Raw genomic sequence first — 22,938 nt, 5'->3', positions numbered from 1 at the left:
ACAACCACAAACGACGAGGTGGCCGAGAGGTTAAGGCGATGGACTGCTAATCCATTGTGCATAGCACGCGTGGGTTCGAATCCCACCTTCGTCGGTGTTGCTTTCTTTAATTTCTGACAATCGTGTCTCCTGATATAAGTGCAGGACCCACAAGTCAGATAAGCCTCCTTTTGTGCTGTGAAAGTGTTTGCATCTTTGAAATCGCAATCGACACACAACCACAAACGACGAGGTGGCCGAGAGGTTAAGGGGATGGACTGCTAATCCATTGTGCATAGCACGCGTGGGTTAGAATCCCACCTTTGTCGGTGTTGCTTTCTTTAATTTCTGACAATCGTGTCTCCTGTTGTAAGTGCAGGACCCACAAGTCATATACGGCTGCTTTTGTGCTGTGAAAGTGTTTGCATCTTTGAAATCGAAATCGACACACAAGCACAAACGACAAGGTGGCCGATAGATTAAGGCGATGGACTGCTAATCCATTATGCATAGCACGTGTGTGTTCGAATCCCACCTTCGTCGGTGTTGCTTTCTTTAATTTCTGACAATCGTGTCTCCTGCTGTAACTACAGGACCCACAAGTCAGAAAAGCCTTCTTTTGTGCTGTGAAAGTGTTTGCTTCTTTGAAATTGCTATCGACACACAACCGTAATTGACGAGGTGGCCGAGAGGTTAAGGAGATGGACTGCTAATCCATTATGCATAGCACGCGTGGGTTCGAATCCCACCTTCGTCGGTGTTGCTTTCTTTAATTTCTGACAATCGTGTCTCCTGGTGTAAGTGCAGTACCCACAAGTCAGATACGGCTGCTTTTGTGCTGTGAAAGTGTTTGCATCTTTGAAATCGCAATCGACACAAAACCACAAGCGACGAGGTAGCCAAGAGGTTAAGGCGATGGACTGCTAATCCATTGTGCTTTGCACGCGTGGGTTTGAATACCACATTCGTCGGTGTTGTTTTCTTTAATTTCTGACAATCGTGTCTCCTGAAGTAAGTGCAGGACCCACAAGTCAGATAAGCCTCCTTTTGTGCTGTGAAAGTGTTTGCATCTTTGAAATCGCAATCGACACACAACTGTAATTGACGAGGTGGCCGAGAGGTTAAGGCGATGAACTGCTAATCCATTGTGCATAGCACGCGTGGGTTCGAATCCCACCTTCGTCGGTGTTGCTTTCCTTAATTTCTGACAATCGTGTCTCCTGTTGTAAGTGCAGTACCCACAAGTCATATACGGCTGCTTTTGTGCTGTGAAAGTGTTTGCATCTTTGAAATCGCAATCGACACACAACTGTAATTGACGAGGTGGCCGAGAGGTTAAGGCGATGGACTGCTAATCCATTGTGCATAGCACGCGTGGGTTCGAATCCCACCTTCGTCGGTGTTGCTTTCTTTAATTTCTGACAATCGTGTCTCCTGATATAAGTGCAGGACCCACAAGTCAGATAAGCCTCCTTTTGTGCTGTGAAAGTGTTTGCATCTTTGAAATCGCAATCGACACACAAGCACAAACGACAAGGTGGCCGATAGATTAAGGCGATGGACTGCTAATCCATTATGCATAGCACGTGTGTGTTCGAATCCCACCTCCGTCGGTGTTGCTTTCTTTAATTTCTGACAATCGTGTCTCCTGCTGTAACTACAGGACCCACAAGTCAGAAAAGCCTTCTTTTGTGCTGTGAAAGTGTTTGCTTCTTTGAAATTGCTATCGACACACAACCACAAACGACGAGGTGGCCGAGAGGTTAAGGCAATGGACTGCTAATCCATAGTGCATAGCACGCGTGGGTTCGAATCCCACCTTCGTCGGTGTTGCTTTCTTTAATTTCTGACCATCGTGTCTCCTGATATAAGTGCAGGACCCACAAGTCAGATACGCCTCCTTTTGTGCTGTGAAAGTATTTGCATCTTTGAAATCGCAATCGACACACAACCGTAATTGACGAGGTGGCCGAGAGGTTAAGGCGATGGACTGCTAATCCATTGTGCATAGCACGCGTGGGTTAGAATCCCACCTTCGTCGGTGTTGCTTTCTTTAATTTCTGACAATCGTGTCTCCTGGTGTAAGTGCAGGACCCACAAGTCAGATAAGCCTTCTTTTGTGCTGTGAAAGTGTTTGCATCTTTGAAATCGCAATCGACAAACAACCACAAACGACGAGGTGGCCTAGAGGTTAAGGTGATGGACTGCTAATCAATTTTGCATAGCACGCGTGGGTTCGAATCCCACCTTCGTCGGTGTTGCTTTTTTAAATTTCTGACAATCGTGTCTCCTGATGTAAGTGCAGGACCCACAAGTCAAAAAAGCCTTCTTTTGTGCTGTGAAAGTGTTTGCTTCTTTGAAATTGCTATCGACACACAACCACAAACGACGAGGTGGCCTAGAGGTTAAGGTGATGGACTGCTTATCCATTTTGCATAGCTCGCGTGGGTTCGAATCCCACCTTCGTCGGTGTTGCTTTTTTAAATTTCTGACAATCGTGTCTCCTGATGTAAGTGCAGGACCCACAAGTCAGACAAGCCTCCTTTTGTGCTGTGAAAGTCTTTGCATCTTTGAAATCGCAATCGACACACAACCGTGATTGACGAGGTGGCCGAGAGGTTAAGGAGATGGACTGCTAATCCATTATGCATAGCACGCGTGGGTTCGAATCCCACCTTCGTCGGTGTTGCTTTCTTTAATTTCTGACAATCGTGTCTCCTGGTGTAAGTGCAGTACCCACAAGTCAGATACGGCTGCTTTTGTGCTGTGAAAGTGTTTGCATCTTTGAAATCGCAATCGACACAAAACCACAAGCGACGAGGTAGCCAAGAGGTTAAGGCGATGGACTGCTAATCCATTGTGCTTTGCACGCGTGGGTTTGAATACCACATTCGTCGGTGTTGTTTTCTTTAATTTCTGACAATCGTGTCTCCTGAAGTAAGTGCAGGACCCACAAGTCAGATAAGCCTCCTTTTGTGCTGTGAAAGTGTTTGCATCTTTGAAATCGCAATCGACACACAACTGTAATTGACGAGGTGGCCGAGAGGTTAAGGCGATGGACTGCTAATCCATTGTGCATAGCACGCGTGGGTTCGAATCCCACCTTCGTCGGTGTTGCTTTCCTTAATTTCTGACAATCGTGTCTCCTGTTGTAAGTGCAGTACCCACAAGTCATATACGGCTGCTTTTGTGCTGTGAAAGTGTTTGCATCTTTGAAATCGCAATCGACACACAACCACAAACGACAAGGTGGCCGAGAGATTAAGGCGATGGACTGCTAATCCATTATGCATAGCCCGTTTGGGTTCGAATCCCACCTTCGTCGTTGTTGCTTTCTTTAATTTCTGACAATCGTGTCTCCTGCTGTAACTACAGGACCCACAAGTCAAAAAAGCCTTCTTTTGTGCTGTGAAAGTGTTTGCTTCTTTGAAATTGCTATCGACACACAACCACAAACGACGAGGTGGCCTAGAGGTTAAGGTGATGGACTGCTAATCCATTTTGCATAGCACGCGTGGGTTCGAATCCCACCTTCGTCGGTGTTGCTTTTTTAAATTTCTGACAATCGTGTCTTCTGATGTAAGTGCAGGACCCACAAGTCAGACAAGCCTCCTTTTGTGCTGTGAAAGTGTTTGCATCTTTGAAATCGCAATCGACACACAACTGTAATTGACGAGGTGGCCGAGAGGTTAAGACGATGAACTGCTAATCCATTATGCATAGCACGCGTGGGTTCGAATCCCACCTTCGTCGGTGTTGCTTTCTTTAATTTCTGACAATCGTTTCTCCTGGTGTAAGTGCAGTACCCACAAGTCAGATACGGCTGCTTTTGTGCTGTGAAAGTGTTTGCATCTTTGAAATCGCAATCGACACACAACTGTAATTGACGAGGTGGCCGAGAGGTTAAGGCGATGGACTGCTAATCCATTGTGCATAGCACGCGTGGGTTCGAATCCCACCTTCGTCGGTGTTGCTTTCTTTAATTTCTGACAATCGTGTCTCCTGATATAAGTGCAGGACCCACAAGTCAGATAAGCCTCCTTTTGTGCTGTGAAAGTGTTTGCATCTTTGAAATCGCAATCGACACACAACTGTAATTGACGAGGTGGCCGAGAGGTTAAGGCGATGGACTGCTAATCCATTGTGCATAGCACGCGTGGGTTCGAATCCCACCTTCGTCGGTGTTGCTTTCTTTAATTTCTGACAATCGTGTCTCCTGATATAAGTGCAGGACCCACAAGTCAGATAAGCCTCCTTTTGTGCTGTGAAAGTGTTTGCATCTTTGAAATCGCAATCGACACACAACCACAAACGACGAGGTGGCCAAGAGGTTAAGGGGATGGACTGCTAATCCATTGCGCATAGCACGCGTGGGTTCGAATCCCACCTTCGTCGGTGTTGCTTTCTTTAATTTCTGACAATCGTGTCTCCTGTTGTAAGTGCAGGACCAACAAGTCATATACGGCTGCTTTTGTGCTGTGAAAGTGTTTGCTTCTTTGAAATTGCTATCGACACACAACCACAAACGACGAGGTGGCCGAGAGGTTAAGGCGATGGACTGCTAATCCATTGTGCATAGCACGCGTGGGTTCGAATCCCACCTTCGTCGGTGTTGCTTTCTTTAATTTCTGACAATCGTGTCTCCTGATATAAGTGCAGGACCCACAAGTCAGATAAGCCTCCTTTTGTGCTGTGAAAGTGTTTGCATCTTTGAAATCGCAATCGACACACAACCACAAACGACGAGGTGGCCGAGAGGTTAAGGGGATGGACTGCTAATCCATTGTGCATAGCACGCGTGGGTTAGAATCCCACCTTTGTCGGTGTTGCTTTCTTTAATTTCTGACAATCGTGTCTCCTGTTGTAAGTGCAGGACCCACAAGTCATATACGGCTGCTTTTGTGCTGTGAAAGTGTTTGCATCTTTGAAATCGAAATCGACACACAAGCACAAACGACAAGGTGGCCGATAGATTAAGGCGATGGACTGCTAATCCATTATGCATAGCACGTGTGTGTTCGAATCCCACCTTCGTCGGTGTTGCTTTCTTTAATTTCTGACAATCGTGTCTCCTGCTGTAACTACAGGACCCACAAGTCAGAAAATCAATCAATCAATCAAATTTTATTTATATAGCGCTTTTTACAACAGTTGTTGTCACAAAGCAGCTTTACAAGTGCCGAGTCCTAGCCCCCAGTGAGCAAGCCAAAGGCGACAGTGGCAAGGAAAAACTCCCTAGTTTTTTGCATGAGGAAGAAACCTTGAGAGGAACCAAGACTCAGGGGGGGAAACCATCCTCCTCTGGCCGACACCGGTCACCATGACAACAACAATAATATAGACAGAATGTAGACAGAATGTAAAAGATGCAATAATGTCCATTTAGACCGAAAAATATGTAATAATGTCCATCATGGTGTAGGCATCCGGTTAGGCAGGAGGTGGCCGGCCAGGATGGATCGCTTGTCTCTCCTCATCTCATTATTCCTCAAGCAGGCGGGCAGCCATGTGGAGAAATGAAACAGGGAAAATTAGCTCTGTATGAGGACATATACAGGACAGGTAAAATTATAAACATTTCTGGAGTGTGGCAGCAACTCCGGCACTAAGTTAAATTATTACAGCCTAGCTAAAAAAAGGCAGAACCAGAAGGTAACATAGGCTTGGGGGCATTCTGAGACAATGGCATCCGTTCACTGCACTGTCAACAAACTTGAGTGACCACGAGCAGTGACAGGATGACAGCACCAGCACCCCAGTCTACCATAAAACCCTTCGTCTATGAACCCCTGGATCTGTACCTTTATCTAAGGGGGATATTAATTATCAAACGCTAGACTAAATAAGTGGGTTTTCAACCTAGATTTAAAGATTGTGACTGTGTCAGAGTCCCGGACACATTTAGGAAGATTATTCCAAAGCTGGGGGGCCTTATAAGAAAAGGCTCTTCCCCCTGCTGTTACCTTGTTAATTTGTGGAACTAATAACAGACCAGCACCCTGTGATCTTAGTTGACGTGGGGGTTCATAATAGGAAATAAGTTCCTGGAGGTATTCAGGAGCAAGCCCGTGTAGTGCTTTATATGCTAATAATAGAATTTTAAAATCAATACGAAATTTAACTGGGAGCCAATGCAGGGCTGATAGGACTGGTCTAATATGCTGAAATTTTCTAGTTCTGGTCAGAACTCTAGCTGCGGCATTTTGAACTACTTGAAGTTTATTTAGATTCCTATTTGAACATCCTGACAGTAGTGAATTGCAGTAGTCTAGTCTAGAGCTAACAAAGGCGTGCACCAATTTTTCTGCATCATCCTGTGATAATGCATTTCTTAATTTGGCAATGTTGCGGAGATGTAGAAAAGCTATCCTAGTAGTATGATCTATATATTTATCAAATGATAGGTCGGAGTCGAGTATGACGCCTAGGTTTTTGGCTACTGTGCCAGGTGTAATGGGATAGTCTGCAAGATTAAGCATTAAGTTTGGAATTTTCTGTCTTGCGGCCTTAGGGCCCACAAGGAGAACTTCTGTTTTGTCCTCATTTAATTGTAGGAAGTTTAGAGACATCCAGCATTTAATATCTCTTACACAGGCCTCAATTTTTCCTAAACTGAGTTTGTCATCGGGTTTGGCTGATATGTAAAGTTGAGTGTCATCCGCATAGCAGTGAAAATTGACACCATGTTTGTTTATAACTGTGCCCAATGGTAGCATATATAATGTAAATAATAGTGGTCCTAAGATGGAGCCTTGCGGGACCCCATATTTAACCATTGTACATTTGGATGAAATATTATTAAGCTCTACAAACTGATAGCGATTTGTTAAGTAAGACTGAAACCATGAAAGGGCTGTGCCTGAGACTCCAACCCAGCGTTCTAACCTTTCTAGCAAGATCCTATGATCAATTGTGTCGAAAGCTGCACTAAGATCAAGAAGCACTAACAGTGATACATAGCCTTGATCTGATGCAAGGAGGAGATCATTTGTTACTTTAACTAATGCTGTTTCAGTACTGTGATGGGGCCTAAAACCAGATTGGAACTTTTCAAATGTGTTATTCCTATGCAGATATAGGCATAATTGCTGGGCAACAGCTTTTTCTATGATCTTAGATATAAATGATGTGTTTGAAATGGGTCTATAATTAGATAGCACAGTCGGATCAAGATTTGGTTTCTTGATCAGAGGTTTGATAATTGCTAATTTACATGATTTGGGCATGTGACCTACTGTAATGGATGAGTTAACTATAGTTAGAAGAGGTTCAGTTACAGCTGGTAATACCTCTTTTAATAACTTTGAGGGAACTGAGTCTAATGTGCAGGTAGTACAATTTAAGGAAGAAATTATTTTCTCTAATTCTGATTTTGGGAGTGGATGAAAAGCATCAAGTTTTTCTCCCGGTATGTAATTTAAATCAATATCAACCAAACCAGATGACATACCAAAAAGCCTTCTTTTGTGCTGTGAAAGTGTTTGCTTCTTTGAAATTGCTATCGACACACAACCGTAATTGACGAGGTGGCCGAGAGGTTAAGGAGATGGACTGCTAATCCATTATGCATAGCACGCGTGGGTTCGAATCCCACCTTCGTCGGTGTTGCTTTCTTTAATTTCTGACAATCGTGTCTCCTGGTGTAAGTGCAGTACCCACAAGTCAGATACGGCTGCTTTTGTGCTGTGAAAGTGTTTGCATCTTTGAAATCGCAATCGACACAAAACCACAAGCGACGAGGTAGCCAAGAGGTTAAGGCGATGGACTGCTAATCCATTGTGCTTTGCACGCGTGGGTTTGAATACCACATTCGTCGGTGTTGTTTTCTTTAATTTCTGACAATCGTGTCTCCTGAAGTAAGTGCAGGACCCACAAGTCAGATAAGCCTCCTTTTGTGCTGTGAAAGTGTTTGCATCTTTGAAATCGCAATCGACACACAACTGTAATTGACGAGGTGGCCGAGAGGTTAAGGCGATGAACTGCTAATCCATTGTGCATAGCACGCGTGGGTTCGAATCCCACCTTCGTCGGTGTTGCTTTCCTTAATTTCTGACAATCGTGTCTCCTGTTGTAAGTGCAGTACCCACAAGTCATATACGGCTGCTTTTGTGCTGTGAAAGTGTTTGCATCTTTGAAATCGCAATCGACACACAACTGTAATTGACGAGGTGGCCGAGAGGTTAAGGCGATGGACTGCTAATCCATTGTGCATAGCACGCGTGGGTTCGAATCCCACCTTCGTCGGTGTTGCTTTCTTTAATTTCTGACAATCGTGTCTCCTGATATAAGTGCAGGACCCACAAGTCAGATAAGCCTCCTTTTGTGCTGTGAAAGTGTTTGCATCTTTGAAATCGCAATCGACACACAAGCACAAACGACAAGGTGGCCGATAGATTAAGGCGATGGACTGCTAATCCATTATGCATAGCACGTGTGTGTTCGAATCCCACCTTCGTCGGTGTTGCTTTCTTTAATTTCTGACAATCGTGTCTCCTGCTGTAACTACAGGACCCACAAGTCAGAAAAGCCTTCTTTTGTGCTGTGAAAGTGTTTGCTTCTTTGAAATTGCTATCGACACACAACCACACACGACGAGGTGGCCGAGAGGTTAAGGCGATGGACTGCTAATCCATTGTGCATAGCACGCGTGGGTTCGAATCCCACCTTCGTCGGTGTTGCTTTCTTTAATTTCTGACAATCGTGTCTCCTGGTGTAAGTGCAGGACCCACAAGTCAGATAAGCCTTCTTTTGTGCTGTGAAAGTGTTTGCATCTTTGAAATCGCAATCGACACACAACCACAAACGACAAGGTGGCCGAGAGGGTAAGGCGATGGACTGCTAATCCATTATGCATAGCACTTGTGGGTTCGAATCCCACCTTCGTCGGTGTTGCTTTCTTTAATTTCTGACAATCGTGTCTCCTGATATAAGTGCAGGACCCACAAGTCAGATAAGCCTCCTTTTGTGCTGTGAAAGTGTTTGCATCTTTGAAATCGCAATCGACACACCACCACAAACAATGAGGTGGCCGAGAGGTTAAGGCGATGGACTGCTAATCCATTGTGCATAGCATGCGTGGGTTCGAATCCCACCTTCGTCGGTGTTGCTTTCTTTAATTTCTGACAATCGTGTCTCCTGTTGTAAGTGCAGGACCCACAAGTCATATACGGCTGCTTTTGTGCTGTGAAAGTGTTTGCATCTTTGAAATCGCAATCGACACACAAGCACAAACGACAAGGTGGCCGATAGATTAAGGCGATGGACTGCTAATCCATTATGCATAGCACGTGTGTGTTCGAATCCCACCTCCGTCGGTGTTGCTTTCTTTAATTTCTGACAATCGTGTCTCCTGCTGTAACTACAGGACCCACAAGTCAGAAAAGCCTTCTTTTGTGCTGTGAAAGTGTTTGCATCTTTGAAATCGCAATCGACACACCACCACAAACAATGAGGTGGCCGAGAGGTTAAGGCGATGGACTGCTAATCCATTGTGCATAGCATGCGTGGGTTCGAATCCCACCTTCGTCTGTGTTGCTTTCTTTAATTTCTGACAATCGTGTCTCCTGTTGTAAGTGCAGGACCCACAAGTCATATACGGCTGCTTTTGTGCTGTGAAAGTGTTTGCATCTTTGAAATCGCAATCGACACACAAGCACAAACGACAAGGTGGCCGATAGATTAAGGCGATGGACTGCTAATCCATTATGCATAGCACGTGTGTGTTCGAATCCCACCTCCGTCGGTGTTGCTTTCTTTAATTTCTGACAATCGTGTCTCCTGCTGTAACTACAGGACCCACAAGTCAGAAAAGCCTTCTTTTGTGCTGTGAAAGTGTTTGCTTCTTTGAAATTGCTATCGACACACAACCACAAACGACGAGGTGGCCGAGAGGTTAAGGCGATGGACTGCTAATCCATAGTGCATAGCACGCGTGGGTTCGAATCCCACCTTCGTCGGTGTTGCTTTCTTTAATTTCTGACCATCGTGTCTCCTGATATAAGTGCAGGACCCACAAGTCAGATACGCCTCCTTTTGTGCTGTGAAAGTATTTGCATCTTTGAAATCGCAATCGACACACAACCGTAATTGACGAGGTGGCCGAGAGGTTAAGGCGATGGACTGCTAATCCATTGTGCATAGCACGCGTGGGTTAGAATCCCACCTTCGTCGGTGTTGCTTTCTTTAATTTCTGACAATCGTGTCTCCTGGTGTAAGTGCAGGACCCACAAGTCAGATAAGCCTTCTTTTGTGCTGTGAAAGTGTTTGCATCTTTGAAATCGCAATCGACAAACAACCACAAACGACGAGGTGGCCTAGAGGTTAAGGTGATGGACTGCTAATCAATTTTGCATAGCACGCGTGGGTTCGAATCCCACCTTCGTCGGTGTTGCTTTTTTAAATTTCTGACAATCGTGTCTCCTGATGTAAGTGCAGGACCCACAAGTCAAAAAAGCCTTCTTTTGTGCTGTGAAAGTGTTTGCTTCTTTGAAATTGCTATCGACACACAACCACAAACGACGAGGTGGCCTAGAGGTTAAGGTGATGGACTGCTTATCCATTTTGCATAGCTCGCGTGGGTTCGAATCCCACCTTCGTCGGTGTTGCTTTTTTAAATTTCTGACAATCGTGTCTCCTGATGTAAGTGCAGGACCCACAAGTCAGACAAGCCTCCTTTTGTGCTGTGAAAGTCTTTGCATCTTTGAAATCGCAATCGACACACAACCGTGATTGACGAGGTGGCCGAGAGGTTAAGGAGATGGACTGCTAATCCATTATGCATAGCACGCGTGGGTTCGAATCCCACCTTCGTCGGTGTTGCTTTCTTTAATTTCTGACAATCGTGTCTCCTGGTGTAAGTGCAGTACCCACAAGTCAGATACGGCTGCTTTTGTGCTGTGAAAGTGTTTGCATCTTTGAAATCGCAATCGACACAAAACCACAAGCGACGAGGTAGCCAAGAGGTTAAGGCGATGGACTGCTAATCCATTGTGCTTTGCACGCGTGGGTTTGAATACCACATTCGTCGGTGTTGTTTTCTTTAATTTCTGACAATCGTGTCTCCTGAAGTAAGTGCAGGACCCACAAGTCAGATAAGCCTCCTTTTGTGCTGTGAAAGTGTTTGCATCTTTGAAATCGCAATCGACACACAACTGTAATTGACGAGGTGGCCGAGAGGTTAAGGCGATGGACTGCTAATCCATTGTGCATAGCACGCGTGGGTTCGAATCCCACCTTCGTCGGTGTTGCTTTCCTTAATTTCTGACAATCGTGTCTCCTGTTGTAAGTGCAGTACCCACAAGTCATATACGGCTGCTTTTGTGCTGTGAAAGTGTTTGCATCTTTGAAATCGCAATCGACACACAACCACAAACGACAAGGTGGCCGAGAGATTAAGGCGATGGACTGCTAATCCATTATGCATAGCCCGTTTGGGTTCGAATCCCACCTTCGTCGTTGTTGCTTTCTTTAATTTCTGACAATCGTGTCTCCTGCTGTAACTACAGGACCCACAAGTCAAAAAAGCCTTCTTTTGTGCTGTGAAAGTGTTTGCTTCTTTGAAATTGCTATCGACACACAACCACAAACGACGAGGTGGCCTAGAGGTTAAGGTGATGGACTGCTAATCCATTTTGCATAGCACGCGTGGGTTCGAATCCCACCTTCGTCGGTGTTGCTTTTTTAAATTTCTGACAATCGTGTCTTCTGATGTAAGTGCAGGACCCACAAGTCAGACAAGCCTCCTTTTGTGCTGTGAAAGTGTTTGCATCTTTGAAATCGCAATCGACACACAACTGTAATTGACGAGGTGGCCGAGAGGTTAAGACGATGAACTGCTAATCCATTATGCATAGCACGCGTGGGTTCGAATCCCACCTTCGTCGGTGTTGCTTTCTTTAATTTCTGACAATCGTTTCTCCTGGTGTAAGTGCAGTACCCACAAGTCAGATACGGCTGCTTTTGTGCTGTGAAAGTGTTTGCATCTTTGAAATCGCAATCGACACACAACTGTAATTGACGAGGTGGCCGAGAGGTTAAGGCGATGGACTGCTAATCCATTGTGCATAGCACGCGTGGGTTCGAATCCCACCTTCGTCGGTGTTGCTTTCTTTAATTTCTGACAATCGTGTCTCCTGATATAAGTGCAGGACCCACAAGTCAGATAAGCCTCCTTTTGTGCTGTGAAAGTGTTTGCATCTTTGAAATCGCAATCGACACACAACTGTAATTGACGAGGTGGCCGAGAGGTTAAGGCGATGGACTGCTAATCCATTGTGCATAGCACGCGTGGGTTCGAATCCCACCTTCGTCGGTGTTGCTTTCTTTAATTTCTGACAATCGTGTCTCCTGATATAAGTGCAGGACCCACAAGTCAGATAAGCCTCCTTTTGTGCTGTGAAAGTGTTTGCATCTTTGAAATCGCAATCGACACACAACCACAAACGACGAGGTGGCCAAGAGGTTAAGGGGATGGACTGCTAATCCATTGCGCATAGCACGCGTGGGTTCGAATCCCACCTTCGTCGGTGTTGCTTTCTTTAATTTCTGACAATCGTGTCTCCTGTTGTAAGTGCAGGACCAACAAGTCATATACGGCTGCTTTTGTGCTGTGAAAGTGTTTGCTTCTTTGAAATTGCTATCGACACACAACCACAAACGACGAGGTGGCCGAGAGGTTAAGGCGATGGACTGCTAATCCATTGTGCATAGCACGCGTGGGTTCGAATCCCACCTTCGTCGGTGTTGCTTTCTTTAATTTCTGACAATCGTGTCTCCTGATATAAGTGCAGGACCCACAAGTCAGATAAGCCTCCTTTTGTGCTGTGAAAGTGTTTGCATCTTTGAAATCGCAATCGACACACAACCACAAACGACGAGGTGGCCGAGAGGTTAAGGGGATGGACTGCTAATCCATTGTGCATAGCACGCGTGGGTTAGAATCCCACCTTTGTCGGTGTTGCTTTCTTTAATTTCTGACAATCGTGTCTCCTGTTGTAAGTGCAGGACCCACAAGTCATATACGGCTGCTTTTGTGCTGTGAAAGTGTTTGCATCTTTGAAATCGAAATCGACACACAAGCACAAACGACAAGGTGGCCGATAGATTAAGGCGATGGACTGCTAATCCATTATGCATAGCACGTGTGTGTTCGAATCCCACCTTCGTCGGTGTTGCTTTCTTTAATTTCTGACAATCGTGTCTCCTGCTGTAACTACAGGACCCACAAGTCAGAAAAGCCTTCTTTTGTGCTGTGAAAGTGTTTGCTTCTTTGAAATTGCTATCGACACACAACCACACACGACGAGGTGGCCGAGAGGTTAAGGCGATGGACTGCTAATCCATTGTGCATAGCACGCGTGGGTTCGAATCCCACCTTCGTCGGTGTTGCTTTCTTTAATTTCTGACAATCGTGTCTCCTGGTGTAAGTGCAGGACCCACAAGTCAGATAAGCCTTCTTTTGTGCTGTGAAAGTGTTTGCATCTTTGAAATCGCAATCGACACACAACCACAAACGACAAGGTGGCCGAGAGGGTAAGGCGATGGACTGCTAATCCATTATGCATAGCACTTGTGGGTTCGAATCCCACCTTCGTCGGTGTTGCTTTCTTTAATTTCTGACAATCGTGTCTCCTGCTGTAACTACAGGACCCACAAGTCAGAAAGGCCTTCTTTTGTGCTGTGAAAGTGCTTGCTTCTTTGAAATTGCTATCGACACACAACCACAAACGACGAGGTGGCCGAGACGTTAAGGCGATGGACTGCTAATCCATTGTGCTTTGCACGCGTGGGTTCGAATCCCACCTTCGTCGGTGTTGCTTTTTTTAATTTCTGACAATCGTGTCTCCTGATGTAAGTGCAGGACCCACAAGTCAGACAAGCCTGCTTTTGTGTTGTGAAAGTGCTTGCTTCTTTGAAATTGCTATCGACACACAACCACAAACGACGAGGTGGCCGAGAGGTTAAGGCGATGGACTGCTAATCCATTGTGCTTTGCACGCGTGGGTTCGAATCCCACCTTCGTCGGTGTTGCTTTTTTTCATTTCTGACAATCGTGTCTCCTGATGTAAGTGCAGGACCCACAAGTCAGACAAGCCTGCTTTTGTGCTGTGAAAGTGTTTGCATCTTTGAAATCACAATCGACACACAACCATAATTGACGAGGTGGCCGAGAGGTTAAGGCGATGGACTGCTAATCCATTGTGCTTTGCACGCGTGGGTTCGAGTCCCACCTTCGTCGGTGTTGCTTTTTTTAATTTCTGACAATCGTGTCTCCTGATGTAAGTGCAGGACCCACAAGTCAGACAAGCCTGCTTTTGTGTTGTGAAAGTGTTTGCATCTTTGAAATCGCAATCGACACACAACCATAATTGACGAGGTGGCCGAGAGGTTAAGGCGATGGACTGCTAATCCATTGTGCATAGCACGCGTGTGTTTGAATCCCACCTTCGTCGGTGTTGCTTTTTTTAATTTCTGACAATCGTGTCTCCTGGTGTAAGTGCAGGACCCACAAGTCAGATTCGGCTGCTTTTGTGCTGTGAAAGTGTTTGCATCTTTGAAATCGCAATCGACACAAAACCACAAGCGACGAGGTAGCCAAGAGGTTAAGGCGATGGACTGCTAATCCATTGTGCTTTGCACGCGTGGGTTTGAATACCACATTCGTCGGTGTTGTTTTCTTTAATTTCTGACAATCTTGTCTCCTGAAGTAAGTGCAGGACCCACAAGTCAGATAAGCCTCCTTTTGTGCTGTGAAAGTGTTTGCATCTTTGAAATCGCAATCGACTCACAACTGTAATTGACGAGGTGGCCGAGAGGTTAAGGCGATGGACTGCTAATCCATTGTGCATAGCACGCGTGGGTTCGAATCCCACCTTCGTCGGTGTTGCTTTCTTTAATTTCTGACAATCGTGTCTCCTGATATAAGTGCAGGACCCACAAGTCAGATAAGCCTCCTTTTGTGCTGTGATAGTGTTTGCATCTTTGAAATCGCAATCGACACACAACTGTAATTGACGAGGTGGCCGAGAGGTTAAGGCGATGGACTGCTAATCCATTGTGCATAGCACGCGTGGGTTCGAATCCCACCTTCGTCGGTGTTGCTTTCTTTAATTTCTGACAATCGTGTCTCCTGATATAAGTGCAGGACCCACAAGTCAGATAAGCCTCCTTTTGTGCTGTGAAAGTGTTTGCATCTTTGAAATCGCAATCGACACACAACTGTAATTGACGAGGTGGCAGAGAGGTTAAGGCGATGGACTGCTAATCCATTGTGCATAGCACGCGTGGGTTTGAATCCCACCTTCGTCGGTGTTGCTTTCTTTAATTTCTGACAATCGTGTCTCCTGATATAAGTGCAGGACCCACAAGTCAGATAAGCCTCCTTTTGTGCTGTGAAAGTGTTTGCATCTTTGAAATCGCAATCGACACACAACCACAAACGACGAGGTGGCCAAGAGGTTAAGGGGATGGACTGCTAATCCATTGTGCATAGCACGCGTGGGTTCGAATCCCACCTTCGTCGGTGTTGCTTTCTTTAATTTCTGACAATCGTGTCTCCTGTTGTAAGTGCAGGACCAACAAGTCATATACGGCTGCTTTTGTGCTGTGAAAGTGTTTGCTTCTTTGAAATTGCTATCGACACACAACCACAAACGACGAGGTGGCCGAGAGGTTAAGGCGATGGACTGCTAATCCATTGTGCATAGCACGCGTGGGTTCGAATCCCACCTTCGTCGGTGTTGCTTTCTTTAATTTCTGACAATCGTGTCTCCTGATATAAGTGCAGGACCCACAAGTCAGATAAGCCTCCTTTTGTGCTGTGAAAGTGTTTGCATCTTTGAAATCGCAATTGACACACAACCACAAACGACGAGGTGGCCGATAGATTAAGGCGATGGACTGCTAATCCATTATGCATAGCACGTGTGTGTTCGAATCCCACCTTCGTCGGTGTTGCTTTCTTTAATTTCTGACAATTGTGTCTCCTGCTGTAACTACAGGACCCACAAGTCAGAAAAGCCTTCTTTTGTGCTGTGAAAGTGTTTGCTTCTTTGAAATTGCTATCGACACACAACCACACACGACGAGGTGGCCGAGAGGTTAAGGCGATGGACTGCTAATCCATTGTGCATAGCAAGCGTGTGTTCGAATCCCACCTTCGTCGGTATTGCTTTTTTTAATTTCTGACAATCGTGTCTCCTGATGTAAGTGCAGGACCCACAAGTCAGACAAGCCTGCTTTTGTGCTGTGAAAGTGTTTGCATCTTTGAAATCACAATCGACACACAACCATAATTGACGAGGTGGCCGAGAGGTTAAGGCGATGGACTGCTAATCCATTGTGCTTTGCACGCGTGGGTTCGAATCCCACCTTCGTCGGTGTTGCTTTTTTTAATTTCTGACAATCGTGTCTCCTGATGTAAGTGCAGGACCCACAAGTCAGACAAGCCTGCTTTTGTGTTGTGAAAGTGTTTGCATCTTTGAAATCGCAATCGACACACAACCATAATTGACGAGGTGGCCGAGAGGTTAAGGCGATGGACTGCTAATCCATTGTGCATAGCACGCGTGTGTTCGAATCCCACCTTCGTCGGTGTTGCGTTTTTTAATTTCTGACAATCGTGTCTCCTGGTGTAAGTGCAGGACCCACAAGTCAGATTCGGCTGCTTTTGTGCTGTGAAAGTGTTTGCATCTTTGAAATCGCAATCGACACAAAACCACAAGCGACGAGGTAGCCAAGAGGTTAAGGCGATGGACTGCTAATCCATTGTGCTTTGCACGCGTGGGTTTGAATACCACATTCGTCGGTGTTGTTTTCTTTAATTTCTGACAATCTTGTCTCCTGAAGTAAGTGCAGGACCCACAAGTCAGATAAGCCTCCTTTTGTGCTGTGAAAGTGTTTGCATCTTTGAAATCGCAATCGACTCACAACTGTAATTGACGAGGTGGCCGAGAGGTTAAGGCGATGGACTGCTAATCCATTGTGCATAGCACGCGTGGGTTCGAATCCCACCTTCGTCGGTGTTGCTTTCTTTAATTTCTGACAATCGTGTCTCCTGATATAAGTGCAGGACCCACAAGTCAGATAAGCCTCCTTTTGTGCTGTGATAGTGTTTGCATCTTTGAAATCGCAATCGACACACAACTGTAATTGACGAGGTGGCCGAGAGGTTAAGGCGATGGACTGCTAATCCATTGTGCATAGCACGCGTGGGTTCGAATCCCACCTTCGTCGGTGTTGCTTTCTTTAATTTCTGACAATCGTGTCTCCTGATATAAGTGCAGGACCCACAAGTCAGATAAGCCTCCTTTTGTGCTGTGAAAGTGTTTGCATCTTTGAAATCGCAATCGACACACAACTGTAATTGACGAGGTGGCCGAGAGGTTAAGGCGATGGACTGCTAATCCATTGTGCATAGCACGCGTGGGTTCGAATCCCACCTTCGTCGGTGTTGCTTTCTTTAATTTCTGACAATCGTGTCTCCTGATATAAGTGCAGGACCCACAAGTCAGATAAGCCTCCTTTTGTGCTGTGAAAGTGTTTGCATCTTTGAAATCGCAATCGACACACAACCATAATTGACGAGGTGGCCGAGAGGTTAAGGCGATGGACTGCTTATCCATTGTGCATAGCACGCGTGTGTTCGAATCCCACCTTCGTCGGTGTTGCTTTTTTTAATTTCTGACAATCGTGTCTCCTGGTGTAAGTGCAGGACCCACAAGTCAGATACGGCTGCTTTTGTGCTGTGAAAGTGTTTACATCTTTGAAATCGCAATCGACACAAAACCGCAAGCGACGAGGTAGCCAAGAGGTTAAGGCGATGGACTGCTAATCCATTGTGCTTTGCACGCGTGGGTTTGAATACCACATTTGTCGGTGTTGTTTTCTTTAATTTCTGACAATCGTGTCTCCTGATATAAGTGCAGGACCCACAAGTCAGATAAGCCTCCTTTTGTGCTGTGAAAGTGTTTGCATCTTTGAAATCGCAATCGACACACAACTGTAATTGACGAGGTGGCAGAGAGGTTAAGGCGATGGACTGCTAATCCATTGTGCATAGCACGCGTGGGTTTGAATCCCACCTTCGTCGGTGTTGCTTTCTTTAATTTCTGACAATCGTGTCTCCTGATATAAGTGCAGGACCCACAAGTCAGATAAGCCTCCTTTTGTGCTGTGAAAGTGTTTGCATCTTTGAAATCGCAATCGACACACAACCACAAACGACGAGGTGGCCAAGAGGTTAAGGGGATGGACTGCTAATCCATTGTGCATAGCACGCGTGGGTTCGAATCCCACCTTCGTCGGTGTTGCTTTCTTTAATTTCTGACAATCGTGTCTCCTGTTGTAAGTGCAGGACCAACAAGTCATATACGGCTGCTTTTGTGCTGTGAAAGTGTTTGCTTCTTTGAAATTGCTATCGACACACAACCACAAACGACGAGGTGGCCGAGAGGTTAAGGCGATGGACTGCTAATCCATTGTGCATAGCACGCGTGGGTTCGAATCCCACCTTCGTCGGTGTTGCTTTCTTTAATTTCTGACAATCGTGTCTCCTGATATAAGTGCAGGACCCACAAGTCAGATAAGCCTCCTTTTGTGCTGTGAAAGTGTTTGCATCTTTGAAATCGCAATTGACACACAACCACAAACGACGAGGTGGCCGATAGATTAAGGCGATGGACTGCTAATCCATTATGCATAGCACGTGTGTGTTCGAATCCCACCTTCGTCGGTGTTGCTTTCTTTAATTTCTGACAATTGTGTCTCCTGCTGTAACTACAGGACCCACAAGTCAGAAAAGCCTTCTTTTGTGCTGTGAAAGTGTTTGCTTCTTTGAAATTGCTATCGACACACAACCACACACGACGAGGTGGCCGAGAGGTTAAGGCGATGGACTGCTAATCCATTGTGCATAGCAAGCGTGTGTTCGAATCCCACCTTCGTCGGTATTGCTTTTTTTAATTTCTGACAATCGTGTCTCCTGATGTAAGTGCAGGACCCACAAGTCAGACAAGCCTGCTTTTGTGCTGTGAAAGTGTTTGCATCTTTGAAATCACAATCGACACACAACCATAATTGACGAGGTGGCCGAGAGGTTAAGGCGATGGACTGCTAATCCATTGTGCTTTGCACGCGTGGGTTCGAATCCCACCTTCGTCGGTGTTGCTTTTTTTAATTTCTGACAATCGTGTCTCCTGATGTAAGTGCAGGACCCACAAGTCAGACAAGCCTGCTTTTGTGTTGTGAAAGTGTTTGCATCTTTGAAATCGCAATCGACACACAACCATAATTGACGAGGTGGCCGAGAGGTTAAGGCGATGGACTGCTAATCCATTGTGCATAGCACGCGTGTGTTCGAATCCCACCTTCGTCGGTGTTGCGTTTTTTAATTTCTGACAATCGTGTCTCCTGGTGTAAGTGCAGGACCCACAAGTCAGATTCGGCTGCTTTTGTGCTGTGAAAGTGTTTGCATCTTTGAAATCGCAATCGACACAAAACCACAAGCGACGAGGTAGCCAAGAGGTTAAGGCGATGGACTGCTAATCCATTGTGCTTTGCACGCGTGGGTTTGAATACCACATTCGTCGGTGTTGTTTTCTTTAATTTCTGACAATCTTGTCTCCTGAAGTAAGTGCAGGACCCACAAGTCAGATAAGCCTCCTTTTGTGCTGTGAAAGTGTTTGCATCTTTGAAATCGCAATCGACTCACAACTGTAATTGACGAGGTGGCCGAGAGGTTAAGGCGATGGACTGCTAATCCATTGTGCATAGCACGCGTGGGTTCGAATCCCACCTTCGTCGGTGTTGCTTTCTTTAATTTCTGACAATCGTGTCTCCTGATATAAGTGCAGGACCCACAAGTCAGATAAGCCTCCTTTTGTGCTGTGATAGTGTTTGCATCTTTGAAATCGCAATCGACACACAACTGTAATTGACGAGGTGGCCGAGAGGTTAAGGCGATGGACTGCTAATCCATTGTGCATAGCACGCGTGGGTTCGAATCCCACCTTCGTCGGTGTTGCTTTCTTTAATTTCTGACAATCGTGTCTCCTGATATAAGTGCAGGACCCACAAGTCAGATAAGCCTCCTTTTGTGCTGTGAAAGTGTTTGCATCTTTGAAATCGCAATCGACACACAACCATAATTGACGAGGTGGCCGAGAGGTTAAGGCGATGGACTGCTTATCCATTGTGCATAGCACGCGTGTGTTCGAATCCCACCTTCGTCGGTGTTGCTTTTTTTAATTTCTGACAATCGTGTCTCCTGGTGTAAGTGCAGGACCCACAAGTCAGATACGGCTGCTTTTGTGCTGTGAAAGTGTTTACATCTTTGAAATCGCAATCGACACAAAACCGCAAGCGACGAGGTAGCCAAGAGGTTAAGGCGATGGACTGCTAATCCATTGTGCTTTGCACGCGTGGGTTTGAATACCACATTTGTCGGTGTTGTTTTCTTTAATTTCTGACAATCGTGTCTCCTGAAGTAAGTGCAGGACCCACAAGTCAGATAAGCCTCCTTTTGTGCTGTGAAAGTGTTTGCATCTTTGAAATCGCAATCGACACACAACTGTAATTGACGAGGTGGCCGAGAGGTTAAGGCGATGGACTGCTAATCCCTTGTGCATAGCATGCGTGGGTTCGAATCCCACCTTCGTCGGTGTTGCTTTTTTTAATTTCTGACAATCGTGTCTCCTGATGTAAGTGCAGGACCCACAAGTCAGACAAGCCTGCTTTTGTGCTGTGAAAGTGTTTGCATCTTTGAAATCACAATCGACACACAACCATAATTGACGAGGTGGCCGAGAGGTTAAGGCGATGGACTGCTAATCCATTGTGCTTTGCACGCGTGGGTTCGAATCCCACCTTCGTCGGTGTTGCTTTTTTTAATTTCTGACAATCGTGTCTCCTGATGTAAGTGCAGGACCCACAAGTCAGACAAGCCTGCTTTTGTGTTGTGAAAGTGTTTGCATCTTTGAAATCGCAATCGACACACAACCATAATTGACGAGGTGGCCGAGAGGTTAAGGCGATGGACTGCTAATCCATTGTGCATAGCACGCGTGTGTTCGAATCCCACCTTCGTCGGTGTTGCGTTTTTTAATTTCTGACAATCGTGTCTCCTGGTGTAAGTGCAGGACCCACAAGTCAGATTCGGCTGCTTTTGTGCTGTGAAAGTGTTTGCATCTTTGAAATCGCAATCGACACAAAACCACAAGCGACGAGGTAGCCAAGAGGTTAAGGCGATGGACTGCTAATCCATTGTGCTTTGCACGCGTGGGTTTGAATACCACATTCGTCGGTGTTGTTTTCTTTAATTTCTGACAATCTTGTCTCCTGAAGTAAGTGCAGGACCCACAAGTCAGATAAGCCTCCTTTTGTGCTGTGAAAGTGTTTGCATCTTTGAAATCGCAATCGACTCACAACTGTAATTGACGAGGTGGCCGAGAGGTTAAGGCGATGGACTGCTAATCCATTGTGCATAGCACGCGTGGGTTCGAATCCCACCTTCGTCGGTGTTGCTTTCTTTAATTTCTGACAATCGTGTCTCCTGATATAAGTGCAGGACCCACAAGTCAGATAAGCCTCCTTTTGTGCTGTGATAGTGTTTGCATCTTTGAAATCGCAATCGACACACAACTGTAATTGACGAGGTGGCCGAGAGGTTAAGGCGATGGACTGCTAATCCATTGTGCATAGCACGCGTGGGTTCGAATCCCACCTTCGTCGGTGTTGCTTTCTTTAATTTCTGACAATCGTGTCTCCTGATATAAGTGCAGGACCCACAAGTCAGATAAGCCTCCTTTTGTGCTGTGAAAGTGTTTGCATCTTTGAAATCGCAATCGACACACAACTGTAATTGACGAGGTGGCCGAGAGGTTAAGGCGATGGACTGCTAATCCATTGTGCATAGCACGCGTGGGTTCGAATCCCACCTTCGTCGGTGTTGCTTTCTTTAATTTCTGACAATCGTGTCTCCTGATATAAGTGCAGGACCCACAAGTCAGATAAGCCTCCTTTTGTGCTGTGAAAGTGTTTGCATCTTTGAAATCGCAATCGACACACAACCATAATTGACGAGGTGGCCGAGAGGTTAAGGCGATGGACTGCTTATCCATTGTGCATAGCACGCGTGTGTTCGAATCCCACCTTCGTCGGTGTTGCTTTTTTTAATTTCTGACAATCGTGTCTCCTGGTGTAAGTGCAGGACCCACAAGTCAGATACGGCTGCTTTTGTGCTGTGAAAGTGTTTACATCTTTGAAATCGCAATCGACACAAAACCGCAAGCGACGAGGTAGCCAAGAGGTTAAGGCGATGGACTGCTAATCCATTGTGCTTTGCACGCGTGGGTTTGAATACCACATTTGTCGGTGTTGTTTTCTTTAATTTCTGACAATCGTGTCTCCTGAAGTAAGTGCAGGACCCACAAGTCAGATAAGCCTCCTTTTGTGCTGTGAAAGTGTTTGCATCTTTGAAATCGCAATCGACACACAACTGTAATTGACGAGGTGGCCGAGAGGTTAAGGCGATGGACTGCTAATCCCTTGTGCATAGCATGCGTGGGTTCGAATCCCACCTTCGTCGGTGTTGCTTTTTTTAATTTCTGACAATCGTGTCTCCTGATGTAAGTGCAGGACCCACAAGTCAGACAAGCCTGCTTTTGTGCTGTGAAAGTGTTTGCATCTTTGAAATCACAATCGACACACAACCATAATTGACGAGGTGGCCGAGAGGTTAAGGCGATGGACTGCTAATCCATTGTGCTTTGCACGCGTGGGTTCGAATCCCACCTTCGTCGGTGTTGCTTTTTTTAATTTCTGACAATCGTGTCTCCTGATGTAAGTGCAGGACCCACAAGTCAGACAAGCCTGCTTTTGTGTTGTGAAAGTGTTTGCATCTTTGAAATCGCAATCGACACACAACCATAATTGACGAGGTGGCCGAGAGGTTAAGGCGATGGA

At 45.8% G+C, this 22,938-nt stretch overlaps 7 non-coding genes across 7 annotated transcripts; all 7 read left to right on the top strand.

Annotated features, from left to right (window-relative positions):
• The first annotated feature begins 9,853 nt into the window (after positions 1-9,853).
• On the top strand, positions 9,854-9,935 carry trnas-gcu (transfer RNA serine (anticodon GCU)). The gene has a single exon. It is a non-coding gene; the product is annotated as a tRNA-Ser (tRNA).
• A 3,984-nt stretch (positions 9,936-13,919) lies between these two features.
• Positions 13,920-14,001, top strand: trnas-gcu (transfer RNA serine (anticodon GCU)). Its single transcript has one exon. It is a non-coding gene; the product is annotated as a tRNA-Ser (tRNA).
• A 132-nt stretch (positions 14,002-14,133) lies between these two features.
• Positions 14,134-14,215, top strand: trnas-gcu (transfer RNA serine (anticodon GCU)). Its single transcript has one exon. It is a non-coding gene; the product is annotated as a tRNA-Ser (tRNA).
• Positions 14,216-16,273: 2,058 nt separating this feature from the next.
• Positions 16,274-16,355, top strand: trnas-gcu (transfer RNA serine (anticodon GCU)). The gene has a single exon. It is a non-coding gene; the product is annotated as a tRNA-Ser (tRNA).
• Positions 16,356-19,055: 2,700 nt separating this feature from the next.
• On the top strand, positions 19,056-19,137 carry trnas-gcu (transfer RNA serine (anticodon GCU)). Its single transcript has one exon. It is a non-coding gene; the product is annotated as a tRNA-Ser (tRNA).
• A 1,630-nt stretch (positions 19,138-20,767) lies between these two features.
• On the top strand, positions 20,768-20,849 carry trnas-gcu (transfer RNA serine (anticodon GCU)). The gene has a single exon. It is a non-coding gene; the product is annotated as a tRNA-Ser (tRNA).
• Positions 20,850-22,693: 1,844 nt separating this feature from the next.
• On the top strand, positions 22,694-22,775 carry trnas-gcu (transfer RNA serine (anticodon GCU)). The gene has a single exon. It is a non-coding gene; the product is annotated as a tRNA-Ser (tRNA).
• Positions 22,776-22,938: the final 163 nt, after the last annotated feature.

This window comes from Brachyhypopomus gauderio, chromosome 2 (genome assembly GCF_052324685.1).
Source record: "Brachyhypopomus gauderio isolate BG-103 chromosome 2, BGAUD_0.2, whole genome shotgun sequence".
NCBI lineage: Eukaryota > Metazoa > Chordata > Actinopteri > Gymnotiformes > Hypopomidae > Brachyhypopomus > Brachyhypopomus gauderio.
The sequence above is the reverse complement of the archived record's forward strand: the minus strand, read 5'-3'. Positions and strand labels throughout refer to the sequence as shown.